The sequence below is a fragment of the Lagenorhynchus albirostris genome, chromosome 7 (genome assembly GCF_949774975.1).
Source record: "Lagenorhynchus albirostris chromosome 7, mLagAlb1.1, whole genome shotgun sequence".
Taxonomy (NCBI): Eukaryota; Metazoa; Chordata; class Mammalia; order Artiodactyla; family Delphinidae; genus Lagenorhynchus; species Lagenorhynchus albirostris.
The window spans coordinates 42,387,650-42,408,736 of NC_083101.1; the positions used below are offsets into that span (position 1 = coordinate 42,387,650).

Sequence of the window (21,087 nt, forward strand, 5' to 3'; positions counted from 1 at the left end):
CTAGCTCACAAAATTGTGGTTAGGGGTATGTGAAAGAAAATGTATGTAAAAGTGCTTTACTAACCCTAAAGCACTGTAACAATGTGATTTATATTAGGCTCTAAAGATACCATTGTCCATGGGAGGATTAACCAAGGAGAGAACCGTATGCTCTGCATTTAGGTTAAAGGGGACATGTGCTTTATCTCTGCTGCATTTTCTCCCCATTTAAAGGAGGCAAATAAGACAGTCAATAGTCCAGCCATCTCCCTGCCCCCTCAATGACTACCTTGCCCTCCTAACTAGTTCTCTGTCGGTCCACCCAGGGTCGCCCATACTGCTTTGGGCCCGTTGCACACCCAAGAAGATCTCACCCCTTCAGTCCTCTTCTTTTCGGTTTCAGTCAGCCTCTCCCCACCAGCTTGTTCTTCTAGCTGGGCACAAACAACTCAAATCCCTGCATGTCTGTGTGTGAACGAAGGGTGAGAGGGTTGGAGGAGATCACAGCAGACTGCGGGGGTGTTGCACCTCGACTTCAGGCAGCTTTGCCGGTGGAATTGCAGGCCCTGACTTGCCACACACCTCCTGAATTTTCAAAAGAAGGCAGAAATCCCAATTTTTATGTGAAATTCCCTAATTTTTAACACTGGGAGCTAGTTCAATATTTTTTTATTAAAGTATAGTTGATTTACAATTTGTGTTAGTTTAAGGTGTACAGCAGAGTGATTCAGTTATCTTTTTTCAGATTGTATTCCATTATAGGTTATTACAAAATTTTGCGTAGAGTTCCCTGTGCCTTACAGTAAATCCTGGTTGCTTATCTATTTTATATATAGTAGTGTGTACTGTTAATCCCATACTCCTAATTTCTCCCTGCCTCTCCCCTTTGGTAAACATATGCTTGTTTTCTATGTCTGTGAGTCTGTTTCTGTTTTATATATGGATTCATTTGTATCACTTTTAGATTCCACATAAAAGTGATACCATACAGTATTTGTCTTTCTCTGTCTGACTTACTTCACTTAGTATAATATTCTCTAGGTCCATCCATGTTGCGGCAAATGGCGATATTTCATTCTTTTTTTTATGGCTGTCAATATGTTTTTGATAATCTGCAAATCAACAGAGTTCAGCCAGACAGTAAAGTTGTGAGCCACGTTTCTCCATAAAGCTTCTGATGTGTGACCTTCTTGGAGCACACTGGGATTGTGCTCCAGTTTCCTAAATTTCCTAAAATTTCCTAAATGCTCAACTAGACTCAACTAGAGCATCAGCCTCCTTTTCTGCCTCTGCCCATCTGTAGCTTCGCTTAGCCGTGTCTCTTGGATCTGCTGTAACTGTAGCTCCCACTCCAGGCAAGCAGCTCTTTTTTTAGTGGATGATGACATTTTGTAGGGTCTTTTTGTCTACACTAGCCTAGACCTTCTGATCCCGGGTCTCCCTGTGCTAGACCCTCCAAGGAACCACTCTTTATAGCGGGGTGATTTCTCATACCCATCGCTGTTCATCCATTCCTAATTGCTTACACCCTGTAAAAGTTTACAGTAAGGATATTTTCTTCTTTCACTGCTTCTGGGTAGGAGGGCATCTTTCGGATTATAAAGAGATGCCTGTGAGACTGTGAGGGAAGGATTGCAGAGGGTGGATACAAGCCTTACAATTATGTGGTGAACTTGAAGTTATTTCCCTTGAGTAACTTTAGGGGTTCATGTGAGGACATAACCCCTGCTCTGATGAAACTACTTTTTAAAATAACGTCCACAAAGGAATTGGGTAGGTTTTCTAATGTTTTCGTTGTGTATGTACCAACTTAATCTACGCCTGTTCTGGATGCCAGATGGATTGTAAGGAGTTTCCATGATCCCATCTCAAGTTTGTAATGAAATTATACACTGAAGGAATTCACCACCAGAGAATTGTGTTTAAAAAGGGAGGTCCAGCGCTAGCTTAGGTTCCACAGTTGATTGCGACACTTGCTGCTGGCTTATTACAGGGAGCAAAACAGTAGACATTACCAGGGGAAGTGAAATGCAATATAATTTTAGATTTTCTGACAAGCAGTGGAACCAAGAACCAATGTAAAAATGGATTGTTTTAAAATCTTTAGTTCTTTGAGTTACAGTTCCAACCAGTCACAGCCCTGATGTACTAAACAGTAATCTGATGTTACAGTAGCATGTGAAGGTTCAAAAACCCTTTAGGATCTCACTTCATCCTGTACTTTCATGATTAGGTAGGTAAAATAGTTTTTGAAAAGATTTCTAATTTTATTTTATAGATTAAAAATAGGCAGATACAGAGTTGTTCAATGACTTGCCCAAGGGCACACAGAGAGCAGGTGGTATGGTGAGATTCAAATTTTCATCCTCCATTTTTAATTTCTTCCTACAATTTCAGATTTTCAGAATATGCGAGATCCATCCTACACTTAGCAGCTGAAGCCTGAAATCTTCCAATTAGAATGTATTCTGATGGTTTATACTATTCCTGTGTATTTGTCTCTGGTTAAAACACATATGTCCCTGGGAAAATAATATAACGAATAATATAAACGTCCATTCAGTCAGTTGAATGGATCTTTTTCTCCCCCCTAGACTTTATTTTAATGGGAGGAGGGTCAGAGTGGATGGGGCAGTTGAGGAAGAGCCTGAGGGGTCCTTTCAGCGCCTCCTGCAGTTTGCCTCGGTCTTGTCCTCTTGCCCAGGAGTGGAAACATTACTGTGGAGGTGAAGCCCATGGTACTTTTCTTTTCTTTTTTTTTTTTTTTGTGGTACGCGGGCCTCTCACTGTTGTGGCCCCTCCCGCTGCGGAGCACTGGCTCCGGACGCGCAGGCTCAGCGGCCATGGCTCACGGGCCCAGCCGCTCCGCGGCACGCGGGATCTTCCGGACTGGGGTACGAACCCGTGTCCCCTGCCTCGGCAGGCGGACTCTCAACCACTGTGCCACCAGGGAAGCCCCCCATGGTACTTTTCATTGTTTTCTGCCAGGTGAAGGCTTAAGGGGGGTCAGTCGTACACCATAACCCATTGGGCAACAGGCTGTCACAGGAACTTGAGGTTGGTATTCTCTTTCACACCTTAGCATTGCTGTGTAATAGAAGTTGTGGGTCCGTATGATGTCTCTCCTAATGGTATCTTCGCACTGAGATTACATACAGAATTCTAGGAGCCTGGCCTAGGTACACATATCCATTGGAGCCTTGCAGTGCATATACTCATCAGAGTATCCCAGGAGCATGGATGCCAGCTCAGCTTGGTTGGGCCGTACACCTGGAGGTCTCCGAGGCAGTAGAGGGGTTGTCCTGCCAAGAATGAGATAATCCCAGGGCCCAGGGGTCAGCAGCACATGGGCAACCAGGCAGATGTCTCAGTGTCCCAGCACCCCCGCCTTGTAAGGTGTGTACCAGCCTGATGACACGCATCTGTCAACTTTTCTGTCTCTGTAGGTAGTCTTCAACGAAACATCTTCAAACATAGCAAATAGAAATCAGAATTAAGAAAAATCTCTTTTCTCTAAAACAAGGTTGTTTTCCATCCCCAAATATTAATCAGGTTTCTTTCTACATTTCACCCATTAACATGCCTAAACTGGTTTTGATGAACACTGGGTTCATTTTCTTAGCCAAGGAATGTTGTTTGTTGAGTCTGCGCCCTTCTGCTCATATTGCAGTGTCGGGATTGACCAGGCTGTAAAGAGGGAATGCATTTGATGGTTTCAATCCAGCTTTCCCCACTTCAGTTAGAGCACTGGAATTTGTGTTGTAGTCCTGTCCCAGTTCAAGGTCAGCAGCTGATGCTTCCATGCCTCCTCAGAACAGATGAGGTTAGAACTAGAAGCCAGGATAGGGGCTGAGGGATGTTGCAGCCACCTTGCTGAATTGTGATATCCGTCTTTCAGGGGAATGCTTGTCAAGGAGTTCAGTTTCATGTTATTTCTTGTGGCATACAAGTCCCCTCAGGAGGGTTTGACTTATTGAAAGTGAAATGCCCAAGTCACATGGTCATTAAATGATTTATTTCTAAGCGATACATCTGTGGATGAGTGAAAGAGCTATTCTTATTTTTAATGATTTTTGTATATATCACACAGAGCTTCCTGAATAACATCACGGAAGCCATGGCTTTGGGCAATAGAGGGCACTCCCACCTTTAAAATACAAAATAGAACTCTACCTCACCAAGGAACTACTGGGCATCCCTAGTAAGAATTTACCTCTGCCTCAGTTTCTCCTTGTTTCTTAAAAATATGATCTCAATGTTAAGGGTGGTGGTGCCTAATCAGAGTCATTCTTGTAATGAAGGTAATGTGGCAGAGGACTTTTACCAGTGCCGAACTGTCTTTCTAAAAGCTGGTGTAAATTACGTATGGTGTGTTCTACTAACTCATTTTATTTGTGTGTTTAATTACTTACTAATAATTGGGTATAATAACCCTTGATATATCTGAAACAAAATAGTTAATGATTATCGTAGATTCCTTTTAAATAAAAATTCTAGAATGCAACTAAGTCAGAGGCAAGGAGGGAAAAAAGAGCACATTCGAATAAAATACCATGGTACTCTGAGAAATATACCTGAAAGGAACATTTATACCAAATTGCAGTGATTTTGCCCAATTTATTGTGTGAAAATTGCAGAATGATAATTCTTCCTTTGCCAATCATTTCTCTGTGGCCATGCTGTTTTAAGTATATGCTGAAAGCTTTGGGCTTTTTTTTCCTCCCATTTGCCCTTGCAGGAAATGTCAATGCAAAGTTTGACTTCAATGTGAGATGCTGGATAATTTTTTTATTTAAATGCTTCCAATGTCTGTATTAAAAATAGACAGTCTCTCACCACAAAGCAGTTAAGAAAGGTTCTCTAATACATGTGTTATGTGTACAGAGAGTTTTTTCTTTTGTAGGTCAGCATAAACTCCCATAGGGGGCAGAAAATATCATTGAAAACTTTTTATGTGTGTCTGTGCTTCAATCCATTTTGGTTGGGCTGAATATTTTTAAAACACAAATGCATGAGGCATAAGGTCTGGGGGTGCGCGTGTACCAGGATGGGACTCGGCAGCCACTGTAGAAGGAGCGATATTCCTTCTACCGTGTCTCACCAGAGTACAGTTGAGACACCTTTTGTAGTGATCAGGAGTAGCCAAGTCTGATCTGCTTTCCGTGCCTGCTACCGTGTTCCCCCCTCTCTCTCCGGTGCTGTCCCTGAAGGGAAAGGAGGAGTCTGAATTGTGACCTCAGGCTCAAAGATAAAGGACCTGCCCCTGCCAACTAAAGTCCATGAGCAAGTCACTTCCTCTCACCTGTCCCTTGAGACTGGCATAGTGACATGTCCTAGACTTGAACATTAATAATGGACGGCTGATCATTCACCCATTCGCTTTTTTCTTTTTCGTTTTAAAAAATATTTGATTAAGGGGCTTCCCTGGTGGCACAGCGGTTGAGAGTCTGCCTGCCGATGCAGGGGACACGGGTTCGTGCCCCGGTCCAGGAGAATCCCGCGTGCCGTGGAGCGGCTGGGCCCGTGAGCCATGGCCGCTGAGCTTGCGCGTCCGGAGCCTGTGCTCCGCAGCGGGAGAGGCCACAACAGTGAGAGGCCTGCGTACCGCAAAAAAAAAAAAAAAAAAAAGAAAGAAAATTTGATTAAGACATATGACTCTACATAAAATGTTATAGAACATAATAAACGGCACACATCTGCACCAAACACCCAATCCAGGAATGAGAACAGAGAAAATAATTTGCACCTACCTACATGCTAATCCATTCTTTTTTTTTTTTTTACAGAAGGAAATGTTCTATTTAGAAGTACATGAATTCTTTTGTATCACCAGACTATGTATTTTTAAAAAATCATTATTCAGTCAACCACTTACTAAGTGCACTGTGTATCCAGAATGGCAGAGGAAGAGCTGTAACATTTTCTTTAAAAAATGAAACATGTGCTTCTTGAGCATTTGCAGAGAAAAATGTCCAGGTTCCCAGTCAGGAAAAATGAGTTAAAGATGAATCACGGAGTCTTTTGGAAAGGTTATACTCTTCACTTGTTGGTGAAGAAAATAAAACAGGCAGTCAGAAGTTGAACTTTGCCCTCTCAGAAATCTCAGCAGTGTTAAAAAACAAAGCTCTCTGTCATCATAAATTGGGCACAGGAATGCTAGAGTATTAGGGAAGGCATCTCTTGGTTAATGTTCTAATTAAATACATAGTTCTTGTGTATTTTTCAACATTCTTTTCTCAGAAAGGTGAGGATTACATTCATGTTTTTAACCCACTATGTGGAGTAAGGTAGTTATTTCCAAATAGGAAACTTTGCCCATAACCCAATCTAATCACATGTTTCCTCCAAGTAAAGTAGAGCCAGCTCTTGCCATCAAAACTGCACTTTGGGGCTTCCCTGGTGGCGCAGTGGTTGAGAGTCCACCTGCTGATGCAGGGGACACGGGTTCATGACCCGGTCCGGGAAGATCCCACATGCCGCGGAGCGGCTGGGCCCGTGCGCCACGGCCGCTGAGCCTGCGCGTCCGGAGCCTGTGCTCCGCCACGGGAGAGGCCACAACGGTGAGAGGCCCGCGTACCGCAAAACAAAAAACAAAAAACTGCACTTCCCTGCCCCCCTGGTTCTCTCCCATCCACGGAGGCGCTTTAGATTGTGGCACAAGAGATGTTTCAGGCCAGGTAGTACATGAATCCCCTGCGATCCCTGGCCATCCCAGGATGACTTCAGTAATCACAGGGCAGCACATGCTGGAAAGTGAAACGTGACCTTTCTCAGGAATTCTGTAGTTAAAATCAAATCAAATGAGGAATGCTAAGCAGACTCTGGCCTGAGTATGAAGGCTGAGATTTGGAAGTGTCAGATTCCTCACCCTTTTTTCTCCCATGTGGTCAGCCAGGACTTTGGGTACCTTGTAGCTCACAGACCTGCTGAATGAAGTTGAGAGGTGTAATGGTTTATGGAGAGCAGATTTCAGTCCATTCAGAAATTATCCTATCAGTTCTCCTTTAATTATATTTGTCCCAAATAAGCGATTGGAGGATTGTCTGAAATAAAGCAATATTTGAATGACCATCTCATTTTCCTTTGAAAATCAAGACTTTTGATGAGGTCTTCTGGTCTTGATCAATCCAGTCTGACTCCAGTTTGGATTAACGTAGTTCAGAAAGAGCTTCGATTATTCACCTGCTAGCAACATAGTGTTGTCAACCAGGAGACCTGGGCGGAAGAGAGACAGAGCCTGAGAACCAGAAATGGAAGTTCTAGAGCAATAAAGGAAAGAGAAGGGGAGTCTCCATCCCAGCCAGTATGGACCCCAAAGATGACGATTGTAAAGAGGGCTCCATTTAAGTTCAGCCCACAAAGTCAGTGCTCAGAAATAAAAGCTCTCTTTCACAATAGGATATTTTTGTTTGTTTGTTTTCTTCTCACTAGAGTCACAGCTGCTGTCTTCTCTTCAGAGTATCCATTAAAATTTTTCAGCTACACCCCAGTAAAAATTGTCGGGTTACTGTTTGAATGTGTACATTTATTTATATTGTATTGCATGAGTAATGCCGTTCCTCATAGATAAATCAGAAAATGCTGATAAAGATCAGTTTAGAAATTAACCATCCTTAACCTTTTGCTCTGTTTTTTTGTGTGTGTGAATTTATTTCATGCATATAGATTTTTAAAATAAAAATGGCATTATACTATTTCACATTCTACTTTTTACTTCCAGTATTATATTTTTAACACCTTTTCATGTCAGTTAATATATTTTGAAGTCATTTTCATGCTTTTTTTAGAATAGTAATTTTATTCCTCTTTTGAAAAATAATACACTATTTTTGTAAAGTCAATCACTATGAAGAAACAACTTTAAAAAGACACTCAGAAAAAAAAAAAAAAAAAAAGACACTCAGAATCCCACCCTTGAGAAACAGCTGTCATCAGCATTTGGTGAACATCATTACAGATGGATAGAGAGAAAGACTGATTAACTTTATCATATCTTTTTTATATAAATATATATATATATAATTATTTAATTGTACTTCGACTAAGAAGTGGTAGAAAGAAATTGAGACACTGAAAAAAAAAGTCACTGAATTTCAGATATACATTTTTTCACAAAGGAAATTAGTTCCTAATAGTTCCTCCTACAACTAAAAGTGGAAGATAATAGAAACATAACTTTGAAATAGAGTTTTTAAAACTGTACGTTTAATCTAGGCCGTATCTGTTTACTCGCTGCCATTGAAAGATAGGAAATTAGAAAACTTCTGTGACCTACTTCTCTTTCACCCATCTCTCAGTATGTGATGGTTATTGTATTATTTTTACACTGTCAAGCTAAGTAACATTCACAGTATGTTCTGTAAACATAAATTCCACAATTTAATTTTAATGGTAGGCTTAATAGGTACAGGATTTACTGCTAGTTCTTTTCTCAAGTTGAATGAATTTAAACATCTTGTAGTTTTGTTTTTACTGTTTCAAGTTTTGTTTTTATTTTATTATTTACTATTTGTATCATTATTTTTTTTATTATTATTATTTCAGGATGTGTACTATATTCCCTGCCTTCTTGTCTGTTGAGAATCTTTATTGAGGTCCTTCCTCAATTTGTAGACATTGCTCCAGTATTTCCTGGTGTTGATAATTACTGTGGAGAAGACTGAGGTCAATAAGATTTTTTTTTTCCCTTGAATCTGGCTTGATTTTTCTGTCTAGAGGTTTCGTGTATAATAGAGAAGAAGGAATGAAAGAGATTATTTCAAACCTAACAACATTGCCTAAACAGTGGTGTTTTTTCTGCTCTAAGGATCTGCATGAGCATTTTCTGAAAAAAAAGAAAAGAAACCCTATCACTTTCATATTCCCCCTAATTCCAAGAATTTGACCACGTAGTGTAGTCAGGGGATACCCAAAAGTGTACTGGAATCCCTTGGAGTTAGAAGAGAGACCTTTGTTAGGTCCTGGTGGCCTGTAATCATGGAGATCAGGAAATGAGGGTATTTTGAGGAAAAATGTAGGAAGAGGTTTGTAGGCCTAGTTTACTTCACCTGGTGGCTTCCATCCAGTCCATATCTTCAACCATAGTTCCCCAAGTATAGCTGCTTAGATTGGTTGTTTTGGCCATAAGTTTGTAATACTGAATGTACAGAGCTCAGTTTTTTCTTTCTTTTCTTTTTTTTTTCAACACAGTAAAACCGTCTTATAGGAAGCATATTTTGCAGTCACTTTTGGAAACATTTCCACTATACCAACAACTTGGAAATACTATCTTCAGCTTCTTTATCTAAATTAAAAAGACAAATAACTTTTGCTCTTTCCTCCATTATTAGTGTATCATTATGATGCACGCATTCTCGAGCCAGCTTTGTGGGGTTGAATCTTGACTCTGCCGTTTATAAGCCTGTGTGACCTTGGGCAAGTTAGTTAACAATTCCCCCACCCCAATGAATAGGGCTAAAAATAGTAACTATCTTCTGTGGTTGCTGTAAAGATTAAATGCATATTCTATATTAAAGTACTTAGAACCGTGTCTGCCTGTCACACAGTAAGTGTTCAATCAAAGATAGACATTTTTCTGTCCATATTTCTGTCCTTACTATATGTGGTTATACATAATTTTATACTATAAAAAATTTTCTCTTCTTTGGTTCAGAATGACACTAAAGAAGTTATACTCCTATCCCAGTATTTTAAGTCAATAGATTTAAAGTATTAGATTTCATCTCCTCACTAGTCACTTCTACTCTGAAGTTAGTAGCGAGTATGTAAATGTTGTCACCCAGTAATGTGTTATTTTGCTCATCTGAAGTTGAAAACTCAACCAATATCATGACAGAAGTTCTCTTAAAACTCCAATCAATTCAAGGACCCAAAAGTAGATCTTCACTATTCCCATCTCCTTAGGCATGTTTTTTAAAAAAAACTTTAAAAAGGCAGGTTGGAGGTGGGGCATGGGTTCTTGTTCATTCCAAAGACTGTACTTACTACCAAATGCCAGAAGTCACTGCCTTTCCAGTACCTGCAAATGGCTCCTCTGCCAGCATCCATGCCAGGAATCAGATTGCCTCCGGACATTTTAAACAAATGTGGGCCAGGCTTTGTTCTCAAAGTAAGATTTGCAATTCTTTCTAAAATTAACCAGAGTTGCAGAATGTGGTACATTAAATTTGGCCAATGATGTGGCTCTTTGCAATGTTCTGTTAAAAACAAAAATAGGTGGAGTCATAGTGTATTTGAAAGAACAGTCCCCCATTTTAAAAATTCTTCACCAAAACCCATCTAAGGCAAGAAATCGTAATTGTAGGTGGCCTGAAGGTATAAAATCATGTCTGCTCAGAATCACGGACCTCAAACAACTGAACAAAAAAGCAAGGGAGCACTTTTATTTAACAGTTGCTAATGTACGTCATGATTAATCCCTCAATCCTCAATAGTCATTGTTTCCCAAAAATAATTGTAAACTACAGGGGAGCAAAATGGGGAAGTAGAAAGTATTATCACTGAGCCCCTTCCATCAAAGCTCACCTGCCAGGCATTTGAGGGCTAAGGCAAAAATCTCAAACTGTTCTCACTATTTCAGCAGTTACAAATGTATAGTTGTAGTGTGACACATTATTGCACAACTATCACTCCTTATTTTCTGTTTTAACACAGAAGTTCGACACTCAGTTTCAAAAACTGATACTATTCATTGGTATCCAGTACCCAGTTTCTAAATATGTTATTACATATTTTAAAATATTTTTCTCTATGTAAAAAAAAGGAAAAAGAAAAACCAACTCAACACCATTTTCCATGTGGTTTTAATTTTATCAGACTGTAGGAATTTTGGACACTGCCTAGATGTTGGAAGAAAATATTTTTTCTACAACAGCCAAGTCTTTCATTCTTTAACTATTGGATCAGCTTCTCCTTGTGTAAAGCCTGTTTCTGCAAAAGAAAGAGTGGCAACTGTAGGATTTACAGAAAACGTTTGCAATTTGCCTTATTGAGCAAATTGCCTCCTTAGCAGTAGAACACAGGATTAAAAATAGTTGTGCGTATGACCAGACTCACTGCCTAAAGAGGAAATGGATCTTGTTTCCTCACTCTTCAAAGCCATTGTTATATCATATGAGAGATATTCTCAGAAAAACTTCTCAATTCCCAGTTTTTCTTCAGCAGGAGCATCTGAGGAAGTGGAAACTAAACTTTAAGCCTAGGATACACATTTATGTTTTCAGGAATGGCTTCAGGTCTATTCATGGCCAGGTACCGAGGTATGAACCAGAAAACCCTAGAAAGCAATGAGAAGGCTTTACCTGTACACACCCTGGGGAATTGTCATTAACCTTAAGTGGCTGGGTACCAACCACAGTTGCTTACTCTGCACTTCTGATCCGAACAGGTCTGAAACACAGACTTTCAGAACCACCTAAGGGAGCCCCCTGAGGGAATGGAATCACCCAAGGGAGAGACATGCCACTCAGGGAAAGTCTAGCTGGGGAGATGATATTTAAAAATATAAGAGCAAGGACAGCACAAGACAGTATATAATTAGCACGTGCTGTCCATGCTACTTGGAGGCAAAGAAGAGAAACTTCTATGGGCTGGTACAGTTGCTGCCTTTGCTGCAGGCCTGCCCTTGTCGGGGCAGTGCCTTCGTGTGACACGGAAAAGGCCTTCCTGGGAGTGGACACTGTGTGCCTGGCCAGCAGAATGTGGGCAGGGCTTCAGTTCCCACCACGCCCTTGGCTCAGGGCCGTGTGCAGTGAATCACATGACTGTGTGAGGTGACCTGCTCTCTCAGCCTCCTCCCTGGGGGGCATCACAGATTTAAGTGTGGGGATGAACTTGGGAAGAGCTTCCAGAAGGATCTGCATATTTCCCCGGAATGTGTGTTTTGAGGGATACCTCTTAATTGAACCCTTCCTTGTCCAAATTCTTCTCCAGGTTCATTCCTTTTATTATTTGTCTTTACAGTTGTCTCTCTAACCATTTGATTCTGTGTATCTCCTCAAGTGTCCCCCACAGTGCTGGGCACAAAGTAGGTGCTTAGATAGTAAATAGAATAAAGTATTTCCCACATCACACCCTATAAATGATGGGAGGATTAGTAGCAAATGAAAAATAGTCCAGAAGGACTGGGAAATAGGCATTCAGTTAGCCTTACCAAGAAGGGGGACAGATAGTACCTGTTACCATAGACTTGGGTACTCCCAAGAACACGTTTTGGGGAGTTTACTTGGTGCTTTTCTAAATATGCATTTTAATAATAGCTTTATGGATGCTGTGGTTTCTCACCTATCCAGGTAACATATTTTCTTACCATAGACTCTGACTCTAGGCATCTCCTGCCTGAATCTTCTTCCAAGTGTACCCCATCCATTTCTTCCCACCCCCTAGTGCGACACTTCAGTGTACTGTATATATTGAATAGCTCTGCAGAGCTGGTTATCTACTCTATATCATAACTTTCAAACCAAGTAACCACTGTGAATAATTAGAGCAGGGCTTTGTTATTGGACATCTGGGTTTAAGGAAAAATAAAATGTCCTGATGGGTGAAGCCTAGCGTGTATTTACTTTGTTCCTTTTCCATCTCCTCTCCCTCAGGAATCAGCAAGCAGGGAGCAAAAGACAAAATGAGTAGAATAGTTGCATGTGATGGATACTGCATGCAGAACCTTAAGGAGCATGAGATTTTTGTCTTCCTAAAATTCAGATTTTTGTGCCCCATATTGAAAAATAGAAAAGCAGTGGAAGGGCACGGGGATGCTCTAAATGCTGCCTGAGGTTGGGGATGGATTTAAATCTTTGCAAAGTATGTCTTTGACCTACATGTGCTATATCCTCAGTTACCCAGAGCAGGGGCACCTCAGGTGAGAGAAGCACGTGATCCCGAGCCAGTGGAGGATCCTTCTGACAATTAATGTGTTCTGAGAGGCGAATTGGCGAGGGCAGTTGCATACAACTAGTTTAGGTCACGTGAGACCCTGACACTGTTAAGAAACCAAAGGCAAGGCATATGAATACATAAAACTGTTCATGAATACTTATTGCCTGTACCTAATCCGTTCTCATAAAGATTTGCTTTTCAGGGTAAGATTTCACAAAAGCAGAAACAGTGTTTCTGTGATCATATGAGATGTAATCTCTGTATAACAGTTTCCATTTTATCACACGGGCATTTTTACAGGCACAGTATTAAGAACAAGATGTTTAGTGATTTTAGCAGCTAAACCAAATATTAATACATGGGGTGTGAAACAGGTAATTCTGACACATTGGAAGTGGTTGTCTTCTGGGGCTCAGAACACTGTCTCGTAGTTTTCCACTGTACTATATTTAACTCAGGCTTTTTATAATTCAGGGATACTAATTAATAACTTTTTCACTTCCCAGTGACTGACCATTTTAGATACTGTATCAGAACACATTATCAATGATAAGAATGATTTTTGTGTTGCATTAATAGAAATGGACCCTACTGTTAACACTGCTGAGAAGGTACAGTTTTTTCACCAGAAAGTTATTGCTTTTGTCAACTGCATCTCTGTGCACCCACCGTATAAAACCATCGTATGAGACACGGGAGAATAAAAATATGAGGCACAGTCTCTCCCCAGGTTCGTTGAACTAGTTAAAATATACTTGCCTGCTGAAGCAATTACGCTTGATAGCCAAACCAGTCTTCAGCAGAGTTCCAGAAGTTTCTTCATGGCTCCCTCTGTAGGAGAGGATTTCTGATTTCTCCTCTTATACACTACCAATCCAACAGGTGGCCAGTGTCTACAGTATGTGGTGCAAACCTCTCCTCACTGCAGATCTCTGATTTTGGAGTGGCTGACTAAATACACAGGATAGGCTGCTAAGCAGAGTATGGTCAACACTTTTTGGATTATGTACCCCATTGAAAACAATTATTTTGACTTTCATTGAAATTATGCTTGATAAAATTTTTGAGCTCTTTGTGATATAAAACATTTTAATGTTTTTAAAAATTGATTAATTTTGTGCGACAGTGATTCAGTGGTCTAGTTCTAAGTTCAGTTTAATTCAGTACTTATTTTTAGATGTCACACAAGATACGTACTTGTAAATGGAAGGAGCTGCATCATTGGCTTTGCCTACTAAATCACGGTGCTTGTTTTCAGTCGCATTCACTGATTATGCAAATGTTTTTAATTGAAATTTTGCTAATAAATTTCCATCCTGCTGGGTATCGGTCAGCCCGTCTTTCACACCAATTGAAAAGTGTTACATTATTCATCCTTTCACAAATGAGTTAAAAACCCCACTAAAACTCTTTCTTTAAAATATTTTTTTACCCAAGCTTTTAAAGTTTACGCATAAGATAGTTGTTTCTTTTTTTTCCTGGTGTCACACCTTATATTGATTTTAACAGCAAAATCACGTCACAATGGGAACGTTTCCAAATATCCATTTTCAAAAATGCTCAAGTTTCTTAGCGATTTCTCTCTCATTCACTGTTAAAATGCTCTTTGGCCTTGAAGAGATAGTTTAAGTATGTTTATTTTTATAAAAGTATCAGCCAAATAAAGCAGCTCCTTCAGCCCCTTGTCTTGACCAAAAAAAAAAAAAAAAAAGTCAGCGTATTTGGAACACTTGTCATTTTATAAAAGAAAAATGTGCAGCTCTTCTTTAAGTTCTACAATTCTTATAATTAGTTTGCCATCATATAATTTGGAAAGCTCTCATGGCTCAAAATGTCTTCCTGATTATTCCCCTTCTCATTATAAACTGTTGTCAGGATTCTTCTCTTTAAGATACTAGAATCTGTAAATTCCTGGCTGGGACACATTAATGGGGGTATGTAGCAACACACTGAAAGTGAACAGAAGAGTGAGGACTCCTCAGGAATCTCCTACCTTCCCTCACGACTCCTGGACACCGTACACGGCCATCAGACAGATGAGGGTGCCACTAGATACAGGAAAACTTAATATCTTTTTCCATTAGGTACAGGAAAACTTAATATGTTTTTCCTTTTCAGATTAAACACATAGGTTTTGATAGTTTTGTTCTGCACCCAGTGGATGATTATGTGCCCCATACTCTGGAGACGAGGTCTCCACCAGTGTTTTTCTACTCTGACTGTACATTAGATCACCTAGGGAGCATTATAAAACCTCGGTCACTTCCCAAACCTATTAAATCAGAATCTCCAAGGGTGGGACCTAGACATGTATGTTTTTTAAAGCTCCCCGGGTGATTCCAGTGTTCAACCAAGTACTAATGCTCCATACCACTTAGTACTACTTAGACTACTTAGTGCAAGGATTACATCAACCCTCCCTGCTGTTCTAATTTTCATCCTCTTGGCTCTCAGGGCTGCTGAGTGCCACGAGCTGCAGCTGTGTCCAGAGGGGCCTCAAACCCCCTGACGGAACCCTTACTGCTGTTGCATGTCCCAGGGAATTTTATTGTGAACAGAAAATAACATTTTCTTCATCTGTGAAACCAAGATTGTAGTTAGGCCTGTTCTTGACCGTTATGCTTTATTTAGCAGAGCAGGGAACGGAGTGTGGTTTGGGTTCCTCATTGCAAGATGAACTTATGCTGTTGAGGAAAAGCTGGGAGTTATAGAATGACTACCTCAAACAAAGAAAAGTGTTGGGCTTCCCTGGTGGCGCAATGGTTGAGAGTCCGCCTGCCAATGCAGGGGACACGGGTTCGTGCCCCGGTCCAGGAAGATCCCACATGCCGCGGAGCGGCTGGGCCCGTGAGCCATGGCCGCTGAGCCTGCGCGTCCGGAGCCTGTGCTCCGCAACGGGAGAGGCCACAGCAGTGAGAGGCCTGCGTACTGCAAAAAAAAGAAAAGTATTGAGTTAGAAGTATGGGGAGGAGCAGAATCAAAAAGACCCATTATTGATAGTGTTGGTGGGAATCTCTGTTTTCATTTTATTGCCAGCCCTTAGGTAGTCCTGCGCCATCAGATGAATAATAAATTTTGAATAAAATTAACACCTTTATGATTCAAAGATAACACTTATAGGCTGAGTTGGTATTCAGCCCTTACCCATTACGCACTGTACCAGCATTAAAATTTTGTTAAATTATAATATAGTCACTGCCCTGAGTTCCTTGAGTGACTCCAGCACCTGGGACATTCTTGACCTCTTCACGGTCCAGGAGCTAAAAGGTTGATGTGAGGGATGGCAAGGGAGGTCCAGAGCTCTGCTCTGTTCTGTTTGAGCAGTGTTCATGCCATACCACTGGACAAATTCTTTAATTTCACCCTAGCTTATGTTTGAATGTGTAATCATAAGGGCAAGGCACCTCCGCCTTCTTTAGTCCAATAACTCAGTTACAGAAGTCAACAGTTAACCTATACAGGTTAAGAAACCAGTCTAATATCATACCAGAGGCCCAGCCAGACTTCCCAACTTCCTGGGCAGGACTGTTTCTTCTGTCCAGTACTGGTCATTTTTTCTGCTTATCCTCGGTCTTGTTAGGTCACATTTCTGGACAAATGTATCAGAAAGGAAGACAGTTCATTTTCATGGTGGAATATTTATTGAGCAGCCCTAGCATTTTGCTAGAATGTAAGGAATATTAGACAGTCCCTACCCTGAAGTAATTCACAGCATTGTTAGACATTCTGAACATACAGACATGGAGCACTTAAATAGCAGTGCCAGGCAGTATATAGCTTGGTGCCCAACAGGTGTTTTATGAAGACTATACATGCCCCAAGAAGATAAGAATAATTAGGAAAGGCTTAAATGGGAGGGTGGATAGGATTCTTGGAAGACTGAGTCCCCACTACACATCCTTTCTTCGCCAGATCTGTAGGTTAGCTTTTTAATTAAGGGCTTCTGCTATTTGTGACCAGTGATTTCCTTCATAAATGCAAGACTCCTGTGCTGTATTTACTGGCTGCACACTTAGATCCACAGATGCAGAAACCGTGGATGTGAAACCCACGGATCTGGAGGGCCAACTGTGTTCATTCACCGTTTTACATCAGCGACTTGAGCATCCACAGAGTTTGATATTCAAGGGGCTCCTGGAACCAGTCCCCCGCAGATAACGAGGGATGACTGTATTGCTAGAAGCTTTCACCTCATACCAAAATTTTTTTATCTCTATGTAATTCATCCTTATTAAATCAGATATTAATGAACAGACAACAAAAAGAGAACACTTTAACAGAATGATAACGATGACTGTATTGCTAGTTTTCTCCTCATACCAAAATTTTTTGTTTCTATGTAACTCATCCTTATTAAATCTGGTATTAATGGAAAATAAAAGAACATTTTCATAGAATGATCATTAATCCAGGTAAACTATTCTGAAATTGCTATGTGTGCAACGTTGTTTTTAACCTCATTCCAGCACACCAGCTCTCTCTCTACTGCCGCTTCTCTTTGTTTTCTCTCCCCCTCAATCTTCCGTCTTAGGTTAAAAGAGATGAATTTCTCACTTTAATTCATTTTTCTAGCAAGAGATCATTTTGATAAAAGATGTTGAAGCTCTAGAACGGTTGATATTTCCTACCACCAAGTGAAGGGAATTTTGAAATATATGTAGATGGTACCCACAGAAACTGCAGAAGGGAAGAATGTGGTCATCTTGTGCTATCTATAAGAAGAGGTTAGTGACAGGTTATCTTCCTTCTGAGAGTTGTTTTCTATGGAGGTTCCTTGGAGTGAAGATCAGAATGTTATCAGAGATGGATTGTAGATCAGGTGGCACAGTAAAAAGGAAGTAGGAGCTAAATTTAGAAATTACATGAAAGCTTTTCAAAGATAGATATGAAAACACATAAAAGAGGCAGCAATATGCATTTTTATCTTCCTGAAAAAGCAGTGAAAATGCTAAGTCTTTTTGAGTTATATAAAGATTGATTTGGTTTGGTTTAATTTCACAACCCATGTGCTCTGTCACCAATCAGATTTTCATGGGAAGCTCACCAGAATTTAAGGGGAAGAGCACATCTGGGTATACAATATTCGATAAAATCTTCATGCACATCTATTTGGGTGTCTAAAAAAAGGTTTTAGTCAAGTTTTGATCTTTGCATGTTTTGAAAACTCAACATTGAGATGAATACTGTGTAATGAGATTTGGATTTACCTATGGAGACAGAAATTTGTATGTGAATAAAGTTTAACATGCTGCTATTTGGAAAAACAGTTTCAACGGTAAAATGATCACCAGTGATCACTGTAATTATTGTATAATTTAAGTAAGAGTTTAAAATAGCATTTCCTTAAGATATCAAACTGTTAGTGCTATACAGCATGTTGGTAGGAATCATGGAAATTATGTTTTTGAAATAGATTCCCTAAAGTTGAATCACCGCCCATCCCCCCACCTCCTCCCCACCCTCGCAAAGGGTTAGTTCACTAAATGTAAGAAAAGAGCTGGGTTGAAGGTATTGCACCGTAATTCCCCTTGGATCATATCTGAAGTACAAACTAAAGGCTGCTTCTGTGTACTGAGCCATTAGTGTGTGCTTGTTACTGTGCTGTTTTATGTATAGTATTACATTCAAGCTTTATGACAGTGCTGTGATGAAGGTATCATTATCTCAGATGAGGGATAAGGAAATTGTAGCTTGGAGAAGCTCCAAAGCAAGTAAATGGGAGCATGGATGAAACTGAGTGTTTGACACCAAAGCCACAGACCCTTCCTTAGCTACTCACTGTGCATCACACCTTATTGACGGTCATGACCACCTGTAACAACCCAAACCATATGGTACCATTTTCCACCTAACACATGCCCTGGTCCCCTTGGTTAGACCGGGGTAGATTGGAACTCATAACACAGGCATTCACAGTTCAGTGGAACCACAGTGCTAGTATATAACTTAAAGGGATGGTGAGGGGGGAATACTGGAAGATCACAGGTGCACAACATTTTTCAACGGATTCTGACCAGGAAGCTGAGACAGTGCCCACTGGTGAGCGTCAGAATGTAATTCTCAGTTCCTCTCATGCAGAGTGTGTAAACATCCTTATCACACAAAGAATGCAAGGCTTACACAAGCTCTGCGGGAGTTGGGGGTGGTGGGTAGGGTGTAAAATCAGATTTCTTCAGGGCCAGGCAGGTAATGTGAAGCTGGACACGTTCTCTTCTTCAGCACAACTTAGTTAATTAGGTAGGGAGTTTTGGCATTATAGGACAGAGGATATTGTTCACTTCCGTAAAGAATCATCCCCTCTCCCTTTATTATTGACAACAGTGAGGGGCAGATAGTAGCTTACGAGCTGCGGCCTCTTGTCTTCTTGGAATATGGGCATAGTGTTGCTGGATCTTACAGTTTATCAAGAGAAGTAGGAAATCTATTTTTCTGTTTAATGGAAAAGTTCTCAATTTTAGATGTTGGCCACTTTAAAAAAAATTGTTTGTGCTAGACCAAGCAGGTCTCCAGACCGTCAGGTCACTTCTAGTCTTCTTGATCCCCTAGCCCAAGTCTTCCCCATACAGAGGTCGACCCTGCGTCCTAGTTTGCCCGAGACACTTTCGCTTTACGCCTCTTGTCGCAGCATCCCACTAGTTGAGCATTTGTTCTAGTTTCTCATTTTTTAATGAAGCATTCTTATTAATAGCTGTATTAAAATAAGCCAGGATGGATTTGGTAGACTTTCACTTAGTATTTCCAAATTCTCCCCATGCAGTTGAACAGATTCCTCACTTTAGCACTTGCTTAAATCTGAAAGATGTTCCAGCTCTTTTCCAAATCCTTCCCAGATGCAATGTAACTGCCTCTCTCTTTCAAAGACAGCATGTGGGCACTCACTGCTAATATGGAATAAACGTGGACAAGAGAGACCAGGGACAGCCAACTCCTTCCAGTGTCTAGGGTGGTAGGGAAGGATATGTTGCTGCTGCCTTTATCATCCGTTTGTTATTAGCCAGTCATGCTGTGCTCTGGTCTATAAGTTGTGAGGAACAGTAACGCACCAGATCTTCAGTGAGCAGGGTCAGTGGAAAATTGTTAGGTGTATGTGAAATTTATATGGAAAAATCTAGGTTGAGCAGTCTTGCCACAGTGGTCTTGCCATGATAGCTTTTGCTTCCATGGTTTTATCATTTGTTGTTTGGTGTAAATCTATAACTGTTTGTTTTATTGTCTGATAATGATTTTATTTTGTAATAAATTCTTCTGGCCACAGTAACCTTTTCTTTTTTAACCCGAAAATGCATATTTAACAAAAAATTTAATACTGAATTTTTGTTTCTCAAAAAAATGAATGGTAATGTATGACTTGTACAAAATTGTTGATGTTTAGCAGCATCCACCATTATACGCAAAGTGATATCATCAACCACACAAAATTCAAATGACACAGATCTGCTGAAAAAGCGTCAGCATCTACTTCAAAAGTTAGCTGTTATATTCAGAAGATTGTGCCCAAAGATGACATTTTAGCATGGGCAGCTGCAGGAAATGCATTTTTATATTACTCTGTGAAGCATGACTTTTCATTTAGATCGAGTGGCTTTCCTTCCAAGTTAACTTGGTTCATTTTTTATTCCAAGTTTTCTTATTCGGGTGCAAAAAAATGAGGCAATAATTATTCATCTGTTAACTCCCTTAGCAGAAGGAACTCTTTGCAAACAACTGATGGTTTGGTTTTCTCCCTCTTTTAATTCATGGAATCAGGGTACAGCTTTTCATAGTTCATTTTGATAAAGTGAAATCTCTCACATTATTTTGAATACTATGAATGTTTTTGCTTCTCTATAAAATGTTGAAAATAAAAATATTTTGTGGTGATGATATGAATGTAGTGCTTAATGATGCACAGTGTTACGGTAAAACATTTATTAAGTTAAGAAGCCTATGGAGCAGAAATGTACTTGCAATTAGTTATGACTCACACACAGTCATAATTGCTTTCAAACAAGCTGTGATAATCTACCAATCTTGAGTTTTGTTTCCTAAAGGTATCTGTGAAAGAAGAATATTATGAACTGATAAATGAGATACTTCCTATGAAAATATTTGAACTGAAATATTTACAAATTTGCATTTGAAAAAATAGTAGAGTTAAGAATACCTCCCATTTAGCAGAATTTGTTTTGTGCTTACCAGGTATTTCAGCCCCTAAGAGAGAATATTTTTCAATTAAAAATATTAAGGTCTATA

At 40.1% G+C, this 21,087-nt stretch overlaps 1 protein-coding gene across 1 annotated transcript in view; it reads left to right on the forward strand.

The window, feature by feature from the left end:
• Positions 1–21,087, forward strand: part of GNAQ (G protein subunit alpha q) — a 292,088-nt gene that overhangs the window by 171,532 nt on the left and 99,469 nt on the right. The window lies entirely within an intron of this gene.